We start from the raw sequence: 19954 nt of genomic DNA on the forward strand, positions 1-19954 counted from the left end.
ATGGAGATTGTAAATCTAAGCTATCTGAAGAGCCCGGCATTGCCTGGGCATAGTAAATATCTGTGGTTAGTTATAGCACCTCACTTTTCTTATTTTCCCATCACGCCTCTCATTTTCCCCATCACATCTTTCATTTTCCCCCTCACATCTCTCATTTTCTCCCTCACACCTCTCATTTTCCCCCTCACTCCTCTTATTTTCCCCCTCACTCCTCTCATTCCCCCCTAACACTTGTCATTTTGACCTCACATCTGTCATTTTCCAATCACTCCACTATTTTCCCTCACTCCTCTCATTTTAAACTCACACCTTTTCATTTTCACCTCACACCTCTCATTTTCACCTCAGTATATACACTCACTGGCCACTTTATTAGGTACACCTGTCCAACTTCTTGTTAACACTTAATTTCTAATCAGCCAATCACATGGCGGCAACTCAGTGCATTTAGGCATGTAGACATGGTCAAGACAATCTCCTGCAGTTCAAACCGAGCATCAGTATGGAGAAGAAAGGTGATTTGAGTGCCTTTGAACGTGGCATGGTTGTTGGTGCCAGAAGGGCTGGTCTGAGTATTTCAGAAACTGCTGATCTACTGGGATTTTCACGCACAACCATCTCTAGGGTTTACAGAGAATGGTCCGAAAAAGAAAAAAAATCCAGTGAGCGGCAGTTCTGTGGGCGGAAATGCCTTGTTGATGCCAGAGGTCAGAGGAGAATGGGCAGACTGGTTCGAGCTGATAGAAAGGCAACAGTGACTCAAATCGCCACCCGTTACAACCAAGGTAGGCCTAAGAGCATCTCTGAACGCCCAGTGCGTCGAACTTTGAGGCAGATGGGCTACAGCAGCAGAAGACCACACCGGGTACCACTCCTTTCAGCTAAGAACAGGAAACTGAGGCTACAATTTGTACAAGCTCATCGAAATTGGACAGTAGAAGATTGGAAAAACGTTGCTTGGTCTGATGAGTCTCGATTTCTGCTGCGACATTCGGATGGTAGGGTCAGAATTTGGCATAAACAACATGAAAGCATGGATCCATCCTGCCTTGTATGGAGCATCTTTGGGATGTGCAGCCGACAAATCTGCGGCAACTGTGTGATGCCATCATGTCAATATGGACCAAAATCTCTGAGGAATGCTTCCAGCACCTTGTTGAATCTATGCCACGAAGAATTGAGGCAGTTCTGAAGGCAAAAGGGGGTCCAACCCGTTACTAGCATGGTGTACCTAATAAAGTGGCCGGTGAGTGTACATGTTTGTCATCTCCCTTATATGTAGTATACACCTGTATGTCATCTCCTGTATATAGTATATACCTGTTTGTCATCTCCCCTGTATATAGTATATACCTGCTGTGTGTCATCTCCCCTGTATATAGTATATACCTGTATGTCATCTCCTCCTATATATAGTATATACCTGTATGTAATCTCCTCCTGTATATAGTATATACCTGTGTGTCATCTCACCTATATATAGTATATATCTGTGTGTCATCTCCTCCTGTATATAGTATATACCTGTATGTCATCTCCTCCTATACATAGCATATACCTGTATGTCATCTCCTCCTGTATATACTATATACCTGTAGGTAATCTGCTCCTGTATATAGTATATACCTGTGTGTCATCTCCTTCTGTATATAGTATATACCTGTATGTCATCTCCTGCTGTATGTAGTATGTAACTGTATGTCATCTCCTCCTCTATATAGTATATACCTGTGTGTCATCTCTCCTGTATATAGTATATATCTGTGTGTCATCTCCTCCTGCATATAGTATATACCTGTGTGTCATCTCCCCTGTAAATAGTATATACCTGTGTGTCATCTCTGTTATGATCCTAGTGGCAAGGATCGCAAGTAGGACTAGCTAAGTAACTAAACCGACTACAAACTCTGGGGAAGTGGTAACTGAATTGACCGCAACCTGATCCTATCCGCAAACAACTATAGGCAGCCGTGGAACGTTACCTGAAAATCCTAGACGTCTCTTCATGGCCTGAGTAACTGACTATTCCTAGAGGGAACGAAAGTCCTCACTTGCCTCAGTGAAATGACTCCAAAGATATAGAATAGCCCCCCACAAATATTAATGGTGAGTTAAGGGGAAAGCACAAACGCAGAGATGAAATTAGATTTAGCAAATGAGGCCCGCTAACACTAGAAAGCAGAAAATAGAAAGGGAACTGTGCGGTCAATTAAAAACCCTATTCAAAATATCCACGCAGAGATCGCTCGAGCCCCCGCACCAACTAACGGTGCGGGGGAAGCAACTCTGTACCCCAGAGCAAACCAGCAGAAGAAATCACATATTAGCAAGCTGGACTAAACTCATCATACACAGAAATCATATTGCAGACTGATGAGCAAAAAATAATTAAACAGAACTTAGCTTCTCCTGAAGAGACTGAAACCGAAGATAATCAGGAGTAATCAGAATAGCACTGAGTACATTGACAGCCGGCAACAAGTGGAAGTGAAACAGAGCTAAATAGGAAACTCCCAAGTGAATAACGAGGCAGCTGATCAGCCACAGACCCGCAGGATAACAAACAAAGCCACCAGGGGGAGCCCAAAACAAAAGTCACACAATACCACCTGTGACCACAAGAGGGAGCCTGAAAACAGAGTTCACAACAGTACCCCCCCCTTGAGGAGGGGTCACCGAACCCTCATCTAAACCCCCGGGGTGATCAGGGTGAGCCACATGGAAGGCACGAACCAAATCGGCCGCATGAACATCAGAGGCGACAACCCAGGAATTATCCTCCTGACCATAGCCCTTCCATTTAACCAAATACTGAAGCCTCCGTCTAGAAATATGAGAATCCAAGATCTTTTCCACCACGTATTCCAATTCTCCCTCAACCAGCACAGGGGCAGGAGGCTCAACCGGAGGACCTACAGGCACCACATACCTCCGCAACAACGACCGATGAAACACATTATGAATAGCAAACGATGCTGGGAGGTCCAAACGAAATGACACAGGGTTAAGGACTTCCAAAATCTTATAAGGACCGATAAACCGAGGCTTGAACTTAGGAGAGGAGACCTTCATAGGAACAAAGCGAGAAGACAACCACACCAAGTCCCCAACGCGAAGTCGGGGACCCACACAGCGATGGCGGTTGGCAAAGCGCTGAGCCTTCTCTTGTGACAGCTTCAAATTGTCCACAACATGATTCCAAATCTGATGCAACCTATCCACCACAACATCCACTCCAGGACAGTCAGAAGGCTCCACCTGACCCGAGGAAAAACGAGGATGAAACCCCGAATTACAAAAAAAAGGAGAAACCAAAGTAGCAGAACTAGCCCGATTATTAACCCTAGAATGCGTGACCATAGAAATCTACACTATTACGTACCTGGGGCCTTTGAGGCCTGTTTTCAAATAACATGGAATAACTAAAAAATTTTTTTTTTCAAAGTTATTTGAAAGTAAGCATGCATTCCCACTAGCTCTGGGGTCCGCCTGGACGGGATTTCGTAATGGATCTGACCTCCTGGTGACCCCGGCTAAGGCTGGTAGAACGCATACCTGGGGCCTCGCAGGCCTGTCAGGTTACTTTTTTATTATTTTCTGTAAAACTACTTTAGTTACAATTTTGAAACTCTAGGTATTCCTCAGCTATATAGTTGTTAGTAATTTCCAGATGTTCGTATATTTTTATGTTATAGGCATTTCGTATAGCAACGCTTTTTTTGTGACTACCCCATATTCACATACCTGGGGCCTTTTAGGCCTGTGTGCAAATAACATGGAATAACTCAAATAAAAATACTTTTCAAAGTTTATTTTAAATTTGCAAAGTAAGGATGCATTCCCACTAGCGCTGGGGTCCACCAGGAGGGGATCCGTAATGGATCTGACCTCCTGGTGACCTCAGCTAAGGCTGGTGGAATCCCGGCATTCCATCAGCCTTAGCTGGAGTTACCAGGAGGTCAGATCCATTATGGATCCCATTCTGGTGAACCCCAGCGCTACTTGGAACATAGCCTAAGATGTGTATAATTCCCCAAAAAAATTATGTACATAAAACAACAAAAATGTAACTAAACGGGCACGCCCAATATATTCACTCAGTACAATTTTTTATGATGGATACATTAGCTGGTGGAATATACTCTTCATCCGACAAAGAAATGTCACTGTCTTCATCACTATTGAAAATAATCGCCTCAATTTCTTGGACAGTCAATCCCCTTGATGTAGACTGTGCCATTGTAATCTTAGATGTGAGTAAACTAAAATGAAAAGTAAAAAATAAAGATTACAATCAGGCTTGTGCACTATACACTGTGTGTGCTAAGACTTTGTTAGTGTTTGTGTGCTTAGGGTAAAGTACAGCCCCCCTACTCTTACCTTCAACAGATCACTTTCTTGTAAGTGCAGTAGAAGCCTCTGGTTTTGGAGCTCAGAAAGGTTCTTTGTTACAGACCAAAGAAAGCTGACTTCTTCCTCCAAAGTCTCTCCAGCAACTAGGATTTAGGACTAAAGGACCTGTACTGACATCATAATCACGTTACTTTGTGAGGGGAAACTCCCTTCCAGGATCACATTACCATGTCAGGCAGAATCCACACTCTTCCCAGCAACAGCCATCGACCAATAGTCATAAAGACTGAGTCATAAGTTCTTCCCCAACAACAGTGCAGACAAAAAGACTGAGGAGTACATGTAAACCAAAGCAGGCCTCAGAGGCCCCAGGTACGTGAATCTGGGGTAGTCACAAAAAAAGCGTTGCTATGCGAGATGCCTATAACATAAAAATATATGAACAACTGGATATTACTAACAACTATATACCTGAGGATTACCTTGAGTTTCAAAATTCTAACTAATGTAGTTTTACAGATAATAGAAAACAAGTAACCTAGCAGGCCTGCGAGGCCCCAGGTACACGTTCTAGGGTTAAGGGCAAACTCGGCCAATGGCAAAAAAGTCACCCAGTCGTCCTGATCAGCAGAAACAAAACATCTCAAATAGATTTCCAAGGTCTGATTAGTTCGTTCGGTTTGGCCATTCGTCTGAGGATGGAAGGCCGACGAAAAAGACAAATCAATGCCCATCTTAGCACAAAAGGTCCGCCAAAATCTAGACACAAACTGGGATCCTCTGTCGGAAACAATATTTTCAGGGATCCCATGCAAACGAACCACATTTTGAAAAAACAGCGGAACCAACTCGGAGGAGGAAGGCAACTTAGGCAAGGGCACCAAATGGACCATCTTAGAAAAACGATCACACACCACCCAGATGACAGACATTCTCTGAGAGACAGGGAGATCCAAAATAAAATCCATGGAAATGTGCATCCAAGGCCTCTTCGGGACAGGCAAAGGTAACAGCAAACCACTGGCAAGAGAACAGCAAGGCTTAGCCCGAGCACAAATTCCACAAGACTGCACAAAGGAACGCACATCCCGCGACAAGGAAGGCCACCAAAAGGACCTGGCCACCAAATCTCTGGTACCAAATATTCCAGGATGGCCGCCAACACCGAAGAATGAACCTCGGAAATAACTCTGCTGGTCCATCTATCCGGGACAAACAGTCTCTCCGGTGGACAACGGTCAGGTCTATCCGCCTGAAACTCCTGCAGCACTCGTCGCAAATCTGGGGAGATGGCAGACAAAATCACCCCTTCTCTGAGAATACCAGCCGGCTCTGAATCTCCAGGAGAGTCAGGCACAAAACTGCTAGAAAGAGCATCAGCCTTTACATTCTTCGAACCAGGCAGGTACGAGACCACGAAATCAAAACGAGAGAAAAACAACGACCAACGAGCCTGTCTAGGATTCAGCCGCTTGGCCGACTCGAGATAAATCAGATTCTTGTGATCAGTCAAGACCACCACAGGATGCTTAGCTCCCTCGAGCCAATGTCACCACTCCTCAAATGCCCACTTCATAGCCAACAACTCCCGATTACCGACATCATAATTCCGCTCGGCAGGCGAAAACTTTCTTGAAAAGAAAGCACATGGCTTCAACACAGAGCCATCGGCGCTTCTCTGCGACAAAACAGCCCCCGCTCCAATCTCTGAAGCATCAACCTCGACCTGGAAAGGAAGAGAGACATCTGGCTGACATAAGACCGGAGCCGAAGAAAACCGGCGCTTCAGCTCCCGAAAGGCCACCACAGCTGCAGGAGACCAGTTAGTAACATCAGAACCTTTCTTGGTCAAATCCGTCAAAGGTTTAACAACACTAGAAAAATTAGCGATGAAGCGACGGTAAAAATTAGCAAAACCCAAGAACTTCTGAAGACTCTTAACAGATGTAGGCTGCGTCCAGTCATGAATAGCCTGAACCTTGACTGGGTCCATCTCAATAGTAGAAGGAGAAAAAATGAAACCCAAAAAAGAAACCTTCTGGACTCCAAAAAGACATTTTGAGCCCTTCACAAATAAAGCATTGGCACGCAGGACCTGAAACACCATCCTGACCTGCTTAACATGGGACTCCCAATCATCAGAAATAAACAGAATATCATCCAGATACACAATCATAAATTTATCCAGATATTTGCGGAAGATGTCGTGCATATAAGACTGAAAGACAGAAGGAGCGTTAGAAAGTCCAAAAGGCATCACCAAGTACTCAAAATGGCCTTCGGGCGTATTAAATGCAGTTTTCCATTCATCACCCTGCTTAAAACGCACAAGGTTATACGCACCACGAATATCTATCTTGGTGAACCAACTAGACCCCTTAATGTGAGCAAACAGATCAGATAACAATGGCAAAGGATACTGAATAGTGTTGAGCGATACCGTCCGATACTTGAAAGTATCGGTATCAGAAAGTATCGGCCGATACCGGCAAAGTATCGGATCTAATCCGATACCGATACTCGATACCAATACAAGTCAATGGGACTCAAGTATAGGACGGTATCCCTGATGGTTCCCAGGGTCTTAAGGAGAGGAAACTCTCCTTCAGGCCCTGGGATCCATATTAATGTGTAAAAGAAAGAATTAAAATAAAAAATATTGCTATACTCACCTCTCCGACGCAGCCTGGACTTTACCGAGGGAACCGGCAGCGTTCTTTGCTTAAAATGCGCGCGTTTACTGCCTTCCGTGACGTCACGGCTTGTGATTGGTTGCGTGCCGCCCATGTGGCCGTGACGCGACCAATCACAGCAAGCCGTGGCGTAATTTTCAGGTCCTGAATGCCTAATTCTAGGCATTCAGGATTTGAAAATTACGTTATGGCTTGTGATTGGTCGTGTCGCGGTCACATGGGCGACGCGACCAATCACAAGCCGTGATGTCACGGGAGGCAGGAAACGCGCGCATTTTAAAATTACGTCACGGCTTGCTGTGATTGGTCGTGTCGCGGTCACATGGGCGGCACGCAACCAATCACAAGCCGTGACGTAATTTTAAAATGCGCGCGTTTCCTGCCTCCCGTGACATCACGGCTTGTGATTGGTCGCGTTGCCCATGTGACCGCGACGCGACCAATCACAAGCCGTAACGTAATTTTCAAATCCTGAATGCCTAGAATTAGGCATTCAGGACCTGAAAATTACGTCACGGCTTGCTGTGATTGGTCGCGTCGCGGCCACATGGGCGGCACGCGACCAATCACAAGCCGTGACATCACGGAAGGCAGTAAACGCGCGCATTTTAAACAAAGAACGCTGCCGGTTCCCTCGGTAAGGTCCAGGCTGCGTCGGAGAGGTGAGTATAGCAATATTTTTTATTTTAATTCTTTCTTTTACACATTAATGTTGTTTCGATACCGATACCCGATACCACAAAAGTATCGGATCTCGGTATCGGAATTCCGATACCCGCAAGTATACTTGCGGTATCGGAATGCTCAACACTAATACTGAAATTTGACCGTGATTTTATTTAGAAGGCGATAATCAATACAAGGTCTCAGAGAACCATCCTTCTTAGCCACAAAAAAGAACCCCGCACCAAGAGGGGAGGAGGAGGGGCGATTAAGTCCTTTCTCCAAAGACTTCTTTATATAACTCAGCATGGCAGCATGCTCCGGCACTGACAAATTGAAAAGTCGTCCCTTAGGAAACTTACTACCAGGAATCAAATTTATAGCACAATCACAATCCCTATGAGGAGGTAGAGAACTGAGTTTGGGCTCATCAAATACATCCTGGTAGTCTGACAAAAACGCAGGGACTTCAGAAGGAGTGGATGAAGCAATTGACACCACAGGAGCGTCGCCATGAATTCCCTGACAACCCCAACTTGACACAGACATTGCTTTCCAATCCAGGACTGGATTATGAGTCTGCAACCATGGCAGACCCAACACGACAACATCATGCAAATTATGCAGCACAAGAAAGCGAATCACCTCCTGATGAACAGGAGTCATGCACATGGTCACTTGTGTCCAGTACTGAGGTTTATTCGTAGCCAATGGCGTAGCATCAATTCCCCTTAGTGGAATAGGGAATTTTAAAGGCTCCAAAACAAAACCACAGCGCCTGGCAAATGACAAGCCCATCAGACTCAGGGCAGCACCTGAATCTACAAAAGCCATAACCGGGTAAGATGACAAGGAACAAATCAGGGTAACAGATAAAATGAACTTAGGCTGTAAAGTTCCAATGGTGACAGATTTATCAACCTTTTTTTTGCGCTTAGAGCATGCTGAGATAACATGAGCTGAGTCACCACAGTAAAAGCACAACCCATTTTGCCGTCTATAATTTTGCCGTTCACTTCTGGTCCGAATTCTATCACATTGCATAGACTCAGGTGTCTGTTCAGAAGACACCGCCAAATAGTGCGCAGGTTTGCGCTTCCGCAAACGCCGATCAATCTGAATGGCCAGAGTCATTGACTCATTCAGACCTGCAGGCGTAGGGAACCCCACCATGACATTCTTAATGGCCTCAGAAAGACCTTTTCTGAAATTTGCAGCCAGGGCACACTCATTCCACTGAGTAAGCACCGACCATTTCTGAAATTTCTGGCAGTACACCTCTGCTTCATCTTGCCCCTGAGAGAGGGCCAACAACGCTTTTTCAGCCTGGTTCTCAAGATTAGGTTCCTCATAGAGCAATCCAAGGGCCAGAAAAAACGCATCAACACTGAGCAATGCCGGATTTCCTGGCGCCAATGCGAAGGCCCAATCTTGAGGGTCACCACGCAAGAAAGAAATTATAATTTTAACTTGCTGAACGGAATCACCAGAGGAACGAGGTTTCAAAGAAAGAAACAATTTACAATTGTTTTTAAAATTCAGGAACCTAGATCTATCTCCAGAAAACAACTCCGGAATAGGTATTCTAGGCTCTGACATAGGACTGTGAACAACAAAATCCTGAATACTTTGTACCCTTGCAGCAAGATGATCTACACTGGAGGCCAAACTCTGAATATCCATATCAGCAGCTGAGTTCAGAGCCACACCAAGATTAAGAGGAGGAGAGAAGCTAGACACACAGCAGCTAGACACACGGCAAAAAAAAAAAAAAAAATTCTAAAGGCTTCTTTTCTCCTGCTTCTGCCATGCAATTAACACTTTACCGGGCCGGCTGTACTGTTATGATCCTAGTGGCAAGGATCGCAAGTAGGACTAGCTAAGTAACTAAACCGACTACAAACTCTGGGGAAGTGGTAACTGAACTGACCGCAACCTGATCCTATCCGCAAACAACTATAGGCAGCCGTGGAACGTTACCTGAAAATCCTAGACGTCTCTTCACGGCCTGAGAAACTGACTATTCCTAGAGGGAACGAAAGTCCTCACTTGCCTCAGTGAAATGACCCCAAAGATATAGAATAGCCCCCCACAAATATTAACGGTGAGTTAAGGGGAAAGCACAAACGCAGAGATGAAATTAGATTTAGCAAATGAGGCCCGCTAACACTAGAAAGCAGAAAATAGAATGGGAACTGTGCGGTCAATTAAAAACCCTATTCAAAATATCCACGCAGAGATCGCTCGAGCCCCCGCACCAACTAACGGTGCGGGGGAAGCAACTCTGTACCCCAGAGCAAACCAGCAGAAGAAATCACATATTAGCAAGCTGGACTAAACTCATCATACACAGAAATCATATTGCAGACTGATGAGCAAAAAATAATTAAACAGAACTTAGCTTCTCCTGAAGAGACTGAAACCGAAGATAATCAGGAGTAATCAGAATAGCACTGAGTACATTGACAGCCGGCAACAAGTGGAAGTGAAACAGAGCTAAATAGGAAACTCCCAAGTGAATAACGAGGCAGCTGATCAGCCACAGACCCGCAGGATAACAAACAAAGCCACCAGGGGGAGCCCAAAACAAAAGTCACACAATACCACCTGTGACCACAAGAGGGAGCCTGAAAACAGAGTTCACAACACATCTCCTCCTGTATATAGTATATATCTGTATGTCATCTCCTCCTGTATTAGACCTCGTTCACACGTTATTTGGTCAGTATTTTTACCTCAGTATTTGTAAGCTAAATTGACAGCCTGATAAATCCCCAGCCAACAGTAAGCCCACCCCCTGGCAGTATATATTAGCTCACACATACACATAATAGACTGGTCATGTGACTGACATCTGCCGGATTCCTATATGGTACATTTGTTGCTCTTGTAGTTTGTCAGCTTATTAATCAGATTTTTATTTTTGAAGGATAATACCAGACTTGTGTGTGTTTTAGGGCGAGTTTCGTGTGTCAAGTTGTGTGTGTTGAGCTGCTTGTGGCGACATGCATTTAGCGACTTTTGTGAGATGAGTTTTGTGTGGCGACATGCGTGTAGCAATTTTTTGTGTGTCGAGTTGCATGTGACAGGTTAGTGTAGCAAGTTGTGTGCAGCAAGTTTTGCGCCTGGCGAGTTTTGCGCGTGGCAAGGTTTATGTGTGGTGCCTTTTGAGTATGTGCAAGTTTTGTGTGAGGCAACTTTTGCATGTGTTGCAACTTTTGTGCATGTGGCAATTTTTCCGCGTGTGCAAGTTTTGCGTGTGGCGAGTTTTCCATGAGGTGAGTTTTGCACATGTGGCGAGTTTTGCATGTGGAGAGTTTTGCGCATGGCGAGTTTTGAGCGGCGACTTTTGTGATTCAACTTTTATGTGGCGAGGATGGTGTATGTGTGGTGAAATGTGCGCTGAGGGTGGTATATGTGTTCGAGCACGTGGTAGTTTGTGGCGCATTTTGTGTGTGTGTTCATATCCCCGTGGTGGTGTGGTGATTATCCCATGTCGGGGCCCTACCTTAGCAACTGTACAGTATATACTCTTTGGCGCCATCGCTCTCATTCTTTAAGTCCCCCTTGTTCACATCTGGCAGCTGTTAATTTGCCTCCAACACTTTTCCTTTCACTTTTTCCCCATTATGTAGATAGGGGCAAAATTGTCTGGTGAATTGGAAAGCGCGGGGTTAAAATTTCACCTCACAACATAGCTTTGACGCTCTCGGGGTCCAGACGTGTGACTGCAAAATTTTGTGGCTGTAGCTGCGACGGTTCAGATGCCAATCCCGGACATACATACACACACACATACATACACACATTCAGCTTTATATATTATATATATATATATATATATATATATATATATATATATATATATATATATATATATAGTTGTGGTCAAAAGATTACATACCCAGGCAGAACTTTTGCTTTCTTGGCCTTTTTTCAGAGAATGGGAATGATAATACCAAAACATTTTCTCCACTTATGGTTAGTGGTTTGGTGATGGCATTTATTGTCAAAATACTGTTTTCTCTTTTTAACCCCTTTCTGACATCAGATGTACTATCACGTCGAGGTGACCTGGACCCGTATGACCATCGACAGGATAGTACGTCATATGAAATCAGCTGCGCTCACGGGGGGGGGGCCCGCTGGGTGTCAGCTGATTATCACAGCTGACATCTGGCACTATGTGCTAGGAGCGGTCAGGACCACTCCCGGCACTTTAACCCCAGAACACTGCGATCAAACAAGTTTGCAGTGTTCTGGTGGCATAGAGAAGCATCGTGCAGGGAGGGAGCTCCCTGCGTACTTCCCTGAGACCCTCAGAACAAAGTGATGTGATCGCGTTGTTCCAAGGGTCTCCTTTCTTCTGGATCCAAGATGGTCGTGGGGTCCTTCCGGGTCCTGCAGGGAGGTGGCTTGTCAGTGCCTGCTCAGAGCAAGCGCTGGCAAGCCTCCTGCACTGCCTGTCAGATTGCTGATCTGACACAGTGCTTAGCAAAGTGTCATATCAGTGATCTGACACTATATAGTGATGTCTCACCCTGGGACAATGTAAAAAAGTTTAAAAAATATTACACTGTGTAAAAATATTTAAAAAAAAATCCTAAATGAAGAAAAATAAATAAATATTGACCCAATGAATACATTTCTTTATGTAAATAAAAAAGCAATAAAAGTACACATATTTAGTATTGCTGCGTCCGTAAGAACCTGACCTATAAAACTGTCCCACTAGTTATCCTCTTCCGTGAACACTGTAAAAAAATGAAGCAAAAAACAATGCTTTATCATCATACTGCTAAACAAAATGTGGAATAACACGCAATCAAAAAGACAGATATAATTAAACATGGCACCGCTGAATACATCATCTTGTCTTGCCAAAAACAAGCAGCCACACAGTGTCATCAGCAAAAAATAAAAGTTATAGCCTTCAGAATATCGCGATGCAAAAATAATTATTTTTTATATAAAATAATCTTGATTGTATAAAAGCACCAAAACATAAAAAAAGATATAAATGAGGTATCACTGTAACCATACTAACCCTAAGAATGAAACTGCTTTATCAATTTTACCAAATGCGGAATGGTATAAAACGCCACCCCCCCCCCCAACAAAAATAAATAAAATCATGAATTGCTGGTTTTTGTTCATTCTGCCTAACAAAAATCGGAATAAAAAGCGATAAAAAAGTCATGTGCCCGAAAATGATACCAATAAAAACGTCAACCCGTCCTGCAAAAAACAAGACCTCACATAACTCTGGACCAAAATATAGAAAAATTATAGCTCTCAGAATGTGGTGATGCAAAAACTATTTTTTGCAATAAAAAGCGTATTTTAGTGTGTGACAGCTGCCAAACATAAAAACCCGCTATAAATAGTAAATCAAATCCCCTTTTATCACCGCCTTAGTTAGGGAAAAATAATAAAATAAACAAAATGTATTTACATTTTCCCATTAGGTTTAGGGTTAGGGTTGGGGCTAAAGTTAGGGTTAGAGTTGGGACTAAAGTTAGGATTGGGGATAAAATTAGGGTTAGGGTTGGACCTAAAGTTAGGGTTGGGATCGGGGCTAAAGTTAGTGTTAGGGTTGGGGCTGGAGTTGGGGTTAGTGTTTGGATTTCATTTACGGTTGGGTTAGGGGTGTGTCAAGGTTAGGGGTGTGGTTAGGGTTATGGTTAGGGTTTGGATTAGGGTTAGGAGTGTGTTCAGGCTAGGGGTGTGGATAGAGTTGGGATTAGAGTTTGGGCTGTGTTGGGGTTAGGGTTGGAGTAAGAATTGGGGGGTTTCCACTCTTTGGCACATCAGGGACACTGCAAATGCAACATGACGTCCGATCTCAATTCCATCCAATTCTGTGTTAAAAAAGTAAAATGGTGCTCCTTCCTTTCTGAGCTCTGCCGTGCGCCCAAACCCACATATGGGGTATCAGCGTACTCAGGACAAATTGTAGAACAACATTTGCAGTCCAATTTCTCCTGTTACTCTTGGAAAAACAAAAATTGGGGGGCTAAAATATCATTTTTGTGGGAAAAAAATGATTTTTTTTAATTTTCACTACTCTACATTAAAATCTATAGTGAAACAATTGGGGGTGTAAAGCGCACAACACACATCTAGATAAGTACCTTAGGTGGTCTAGTTTCCAAAATGGGGTTACTTGTGGAGGTTTTTCCACTGTTTATGCACATCAGGGGCCCTCCAAATGCGACATGGTGTCTGATTTCAATTCCAGCCAATTCTGCATTGAAAAAGTCAAACGGTGCTACTTCCCTTCCAAGCTCTCCCATGCACCCAAACAGGGGTTTACCCAAAAATATAGGGTATCAGCCTACTCAGGACAAATTGCACAACAACATTTGGGGTCCAACTTCTCCTGTTACCCTTGGGAAAATAAAAAAATGGGAGCGAAAAGATCATTATAAATTTCTGTAAAGCACTTGGGGTTTCAAAGTTCTCACCACACATCTAGATAAGTTCCGTGGGTGGTCTAATTTCCAAAATGGGGTCACTTGTGGGGGGTTTCCACTGTTTAGACACATCAGGGGCTCTCCAAAACATGACATGGCGTCCTATCTCAATTCCAGCCAATTTTGCATTGAAAAGTCAAATGGCGCTACTTCCCTTCCGAGCCCTGCCATGTGCCCAAGCAGTGGTTTACCCCCACATATGGGGTATCAGCGTACTCAGGACAACTTGATAAACAACTTTTGTTTTCCAATTTCTCCTGTTACCCTTGGTAAAATAAAACAAATTGGATCTGAAATAATCTTTTTGTGAAAAATAAGTTAAATGTTCTTTTTTTTAACATCCAAAAATTCCTGTGAAGCACCTGAAGGGTTAATGGTGTCACCTTTTTGGTATTTTCTATCATATAGACCCCTCAAAGTGACTTCAAATGTGATGTGGTCCCTAAAGGAAGTTGTAAAAATGAGAAATCGCTGGTCAACTTTTAACCCTCATAACTACCTAACAAAAAAAATTTTGGTTCCAAAATTGTGCTGTTGTAAAGTATACATGTGGGAAATGTTACTTTTTAAGTATTTTGTGTAACATGTCTCTGTGATTTAAGGGCATGAAAATTCAAATTTGGAAAATTGCAAAATTTTCTAAATTTTCGCCAAATTTCAATTTTTTTCACAAATAAACGCAAGTAATATCAAATAAATTTTACAACTACCATGAAGCACAATATATCACGAGAAAAGATTGTCAAAATCACTGGGATCCGTTGAAGCCTTCCAGAGTTATAACCTCATAAAGGGACAGTGGTCAGAATTTTAAAAATTGGCCTGGTTATTAATGTGCAAACCCACCTTGGGGGTAAAGGGGTTAAATCATAATGACAACCCAAAACATCCAAATGACCCTGATCAAAAGTTTACATACCCTGGTGATTTTGGCCTGATAACATGCACAGAAGTTGACACAAAAGGGTTTGAATGGCTCTTAAAAGTAACATCATCTGTGACCTGTTTGCTTGTAATCAGTGTGTGTATAAAAGCTGAGTTAGTTTCTGCGATCCAGATTGAGTCTAGCATCTTTCATCCAGCCACTGATGTTTCTGGATTGTGAGTCATGGGGAAAGCAAAATAATTGTCAACGTATCTACGGGACAAGGTAGTTGAACTGTATAAAACGGGTAAAGGGATACAAAAAGATATCCAAGGAGTTGATAATGCCAATCAACAGCATTCAAACTGTGATTAACAAATGGAAAATCAGGGGCTCTGTGAAAACAAAACCATGGTCAGGTAGACCAACAAAAGTTTTGTCCACAACTGCCAGGAAAATTGTTTGAGATGCATAGAAAAACCTACAAATAACATCAGCTGAAATACTGGACTCTCTGAATACTAGCGGCACAATAAGGAGGCACTTGAAGAAAAATGGGCTGCATGGTTGAGTCGCCAGAAGAAAGCCATTACTGTGCACAAGTGCCACAAAGTATCTCAGCTACAATATGCAAAACAGCACAGAGACAAGCCTCAAAACTTCTGGAACAAGGTAATTTGGAGTGATGAGATCAAAATGGAACATTTTAGACACAACGATAAACGTTACATTTCGAGAGAGGTCAACAAGGCCTATGATGAAAGGAACATCATTCCTACTGTAAAGCACGGAGGTGGATCGTTGATGTCTTAGGGATTTGTGAGCTATAAAGGCACAGGAAACTTGGTCAAAATTGAAAGAAAGCCATCCCGGACGCGTCCACAATGTGGATGCTGCCCCTTAACCCCAACTTGCCACCATGGCTTGAAATCAATGTCAGCATTATATTGGCTTCTCCATTGCTTCATGGGGACTGGGACCCACCTGGGGGAGGGACTGCACTCCCCGTACTTATCGCACCCTTCTATTTTTACCCGCATTCCCCTCTTTCCCCCTCCTTTCTTCTTTCCTTTAACTTTCTCCTTTTCTAACTGCCTTTTCTACTTAGTGTCGTTCTCTTCTAAAATAAATGACTCAATATAGTGAGTAATGATTAGATTTCTTCATTATTGTTTACGTGTTACAATAATAAAAGTTATTATTATTATATCGAATGTGATAACATTGGCATTGGCCAATAGCACTCGGAAAGCGCTGGGATTTCATATTCATGTTTGAATTTTGGGTTGTATCCTAATGTTTTAACCAACTGTGTTTCAGCGTTGTTCCATTTCTGTATTGTTCATTTGCTTCAATAAACTTGATTTATACAAAATTCGAAGGAAAGATGAATGCAGCACATTATCAGCAAATACTGGAGGCAAATTTGCAATCATCAGCCCAGAAGCTGCACATGAGACGTACTTTGACGTTCCAACATGACAGCCATCCAAAACACAAGGCCAAGTCTATCTGTCATTGGCTACAGTAGAACAAAGTGAAGGTTCTGGAGTGGCCATCTCAGTCTCCTGACCTCAATATCATTGAGCCACTCTGGGGAGCCCAGGAATTTAGAGGAACTGGAGGTTTTACCATCTGAGAAAATAAAGAACATCATCCACAACTACCACAAAAGACTTCAAACTGTCATTGACATTAGAGGGGCCATACATGGTATTAAGAAACGAGGTATGTAAACTTTCGATCAGGGTCATTTGGATGTTTTGGGTTGTCATTAAGATTTAAAAAGAGAAAACACAGTAGCTTATAATAAATGACTTCACTCGACCACTAACCATGAGTGGAGAAAAAGTTTTGATGTTATCATTCATATTCTCTGAAAAAAGGCCAAGAAAGAAAAAATTCTGCTGGGGTATGTAAACTTTTGACCACAACTCTCTCTCTCTCTCTCTCTCTCTCTCTCTCTCTCTCTCTCTCTATATATATATATATATATATATATATAATTTATTACATTTTAAAAATAACAAAAAGGAAAATGGACCCATGCAACAGTTTGGGCACCCTGCATGGTTAATAGCAAGTAACACCCTCTTTTTCAAGCATCATAGTTTGTAATTGCTTTTTGTATATTCTTTTTTGAGGGTTTTTCATCCATTCTTCCTTGGAAAATTCTTCCAGTTTTGTGAGATCCCTGGTTTGTCTTGCATGCACTATTTTGCGGTCCAGCCACAGGTTTTCAATGATTTACACATCAGAGGACTGTGAGAGCCATTGTAAAACCTTCAGCTTGCGCTTTTTGATGTAGTCTATTGTGAATTTTGAGATGTGTTTATGATCATTATCCATTTGTAAAACAAGCCCTCACACAGTCCAAGATCACGAAAATGGAGATACTATGGGTCTCGGAAATTTTTTTTTTACCAAACTTTGGATTTTTTTTACCACGTAAATAAAAAAGAACCTAGACTTGTTTGGTGTTTATGATGTAATGACCTGGAGAATCATAATGACAGGTCAATTTCAGCATTTAGTGAACGTAGTAAAAAAAAAAAAATTGTGGAATTACATTTTTATTTCGCAATTTCACCGCACTTGAAATCTTTTTCCTGTTTTCCAGTACACAATATGTTAAAACCAATGGTGTAGTTCAAAAGTACAACTTGTCCTACAAAAGCAACATGTCCATATTGACCAAAAAGTTTAAAAGTTATGGTTTTGGGAAGAAGGTGAGCGAAAAAAGAAAACGCAAAAATGAAAATACCGCCGGTCATGACGGGGTTAAGGGATGAGGAAGTGATTGTGGTAGAGATCACAGCCTCTGCCTTCTGATGGTGCTTTGATTAATTATCCCAGCATGTAAGGGGATACTCAAAGCGTCATCTGAAAGGAAGTAGGGAAAAAAGCAGAGAAGCAGTTAGGTGTGTGTAGCCAGGGAATGGTAGGGAATAGGGTTGAGCGAAACGGGTCGGCCATTTTCAGAAGTCGCCGACTTTTGGCAAAGTCGGGTTTCATGAAACTCGACCCGATCCCTGTGTGGGGTCGGCCGTGAGGTCGGCGATCTTCTGAATCTGGTATCGGAATTCCGATACCGAGTTCCGATATGTTTGCGATATCGGAAATCGGTATCGGAATCCACATTTAAGTGTAAAATAAAGAATTAAAATAAAAAATATTGATATACTCACCTCTCCGGAGGCCCCTGGACATCGCCGCTGGTAACCGGCAGCCTTCTTTGCATAAAATGAGCGCGTTTAGGGCCTTCCATGACGTCACGGCTTCTGATTAATCGCGGCCGCCCATGTGACCGCCACGCGACCAATCACAAGCCGTGACGTAATTCTCAGGTCCTAAATTCCTAATTCTAGGAATTTAGGACCTGAGAATTACGTCATGACTTGTGATTGGTCGCGTGGCAGTCACATGGGCGGCCGCGACCAATCACAAGCCGTGACGTCATCTAAGGCCCTTCACGCGCTCATTCTTAAGAAGGAAGGCTGCCGGAAAGAAGCAGGGCGCGTACGAGGGTGAGTATATACCTAATAGGAATATACTCACTCTCGGCTTCTTTCCGGCAGCCTTCCTTTCTAAGAATGAGCGTGTGAACGGCCTTAGATGACGTCATGGCTTGTGATTGGTCGCGGCCGCCCATGTGACCGCTCACGCGACCAATCACAAGCCGTGACGTAATTCTCAAGTCCTAAATTCCTAGAATTAGTAATTTAGGACCTGAGAATTACGTCACGGCTTGTGATTGGTCGCGTGGTGGTCACATGGGCGGCCACGATTAATCAGAAGCCGTGACGTCATGGAAGGCCCTAAACGCGCTCATTTTAAGCAAAGAAGGCTGCCGGTTACCAGTGGCGATGTCCAGGGGCCTCCGGAGAGGTGAGTATATCAATATTTTTTATTTTTATTCTTTATTTTACACATTAATATGTATCCCAGGGCCTGAAGGAGAGTTTCCTCTCCTTCAGACCCCGGGAACCATAGTATCCTATTGCACTGCATTGGGTTTCGTGTTTCGGCCGACCCCGACTTTTTTATAGGATCGGCCGATTTCACTCGACCCAACTTTTGAGAAAGTCGGGTTTCGTGAAACCCGACCCGATCCTATAAAAATAAAAGTCGCTCAACCCTAGTAGGGAATATTTAATGCAAGCATATTGCAAAATATTTTAGATTATGGCACCAAATAGATATTGATTTAGAATGAAATTTACTTAGACTTTGGACCACACTTTTCAAGAGGTTTCCCCCTTTTAACTTTTTTAATAAAAATGTTAAATCATCTGTTCATGTCCACCTCTGTATCGCCACTGTTGTGAACAGGCCGCAGCAGTGACATCATATTAACAGCTCTGCAGCCAATCACTGGGTTTAATGGCTCATGTCATCTGCTAAGCTCAGTAATTGGCTGTAGAGCTGTTGATGTCACATTACCGTTCCAGCTGGTAAACACTGGAGCAATCGAAAGATGCATCATTGGACCTTGAAATGGTAGGTACTGGATGATTTAATTACTTTTAAATGTCCAAGATGAATTAGTAAAAATATTTCGAAGGAGGAAATTCCTTAAAAGGGAACCTGTCACCTCAAATTGGCAGGATATGTAAATGCCTTTTTTCCGCTCCAATGGGCGGCGTTTCGTCTTCATTTCTCCACCCCAGTAATGCTTTTCGGCTTTGCCCGCAGTTTGGCAAAGCAAACTGCGTGCGCGCGAGCCAAGATTGCATTGCGCACGTGCGAACTATGGAGGACAAGTACTCTAATTCTTGAACATATTGCGGACAACAGGGACGGATGGGGTGGAGAAATGAAGATGAAACGCTGCCCATTGGACTGGAAAAAATGCCTGTATATGTATGTATATACCTGTGTGCCATCACCCCTGTATATAGTAT

General features: G+C 43.1%; 2 protein-coding genes across 2 annotated transcripts in view; one reads left to right on the forward strand and one right to left on the reverse strand.

Annotated features, from left to right (window-relative positions):
- Positions 1–19954, reverse strand: part of GABRB3 (gamma-aminobutyric acid type A receptor subunit beta3) — an 820257-nt gene that overhangs the window by 719552 nt on the left and 80751 nt on the right. The window lies entirely within an intron of this gene.
- The window catches only part of GABRA5 (gamma-aminobutyric acid type A receptor subunit alpha5), a 413237-nt gene that overhangs the window by 203086 nt on the left and 190197 nt on the right, over positions 1–19954 (forward strand). The window lies entirely within an intron of this gene.

Source organism: Ranitomeya variabilis, chromosome 3 (assembly GCF_051348905.1).
Source record: "Ranitomeya variabilis isolate aRanVar5 chromosome 3, aRanVar5.hap1, whole genome shotgun sequence".
NCBI classification, from domain to species: Eukaryota; Metazoa; Chordata; class Amphibia; order Anura; family Dendrobatidae; genus Ranitomeya; species Ranitomeya variabilis.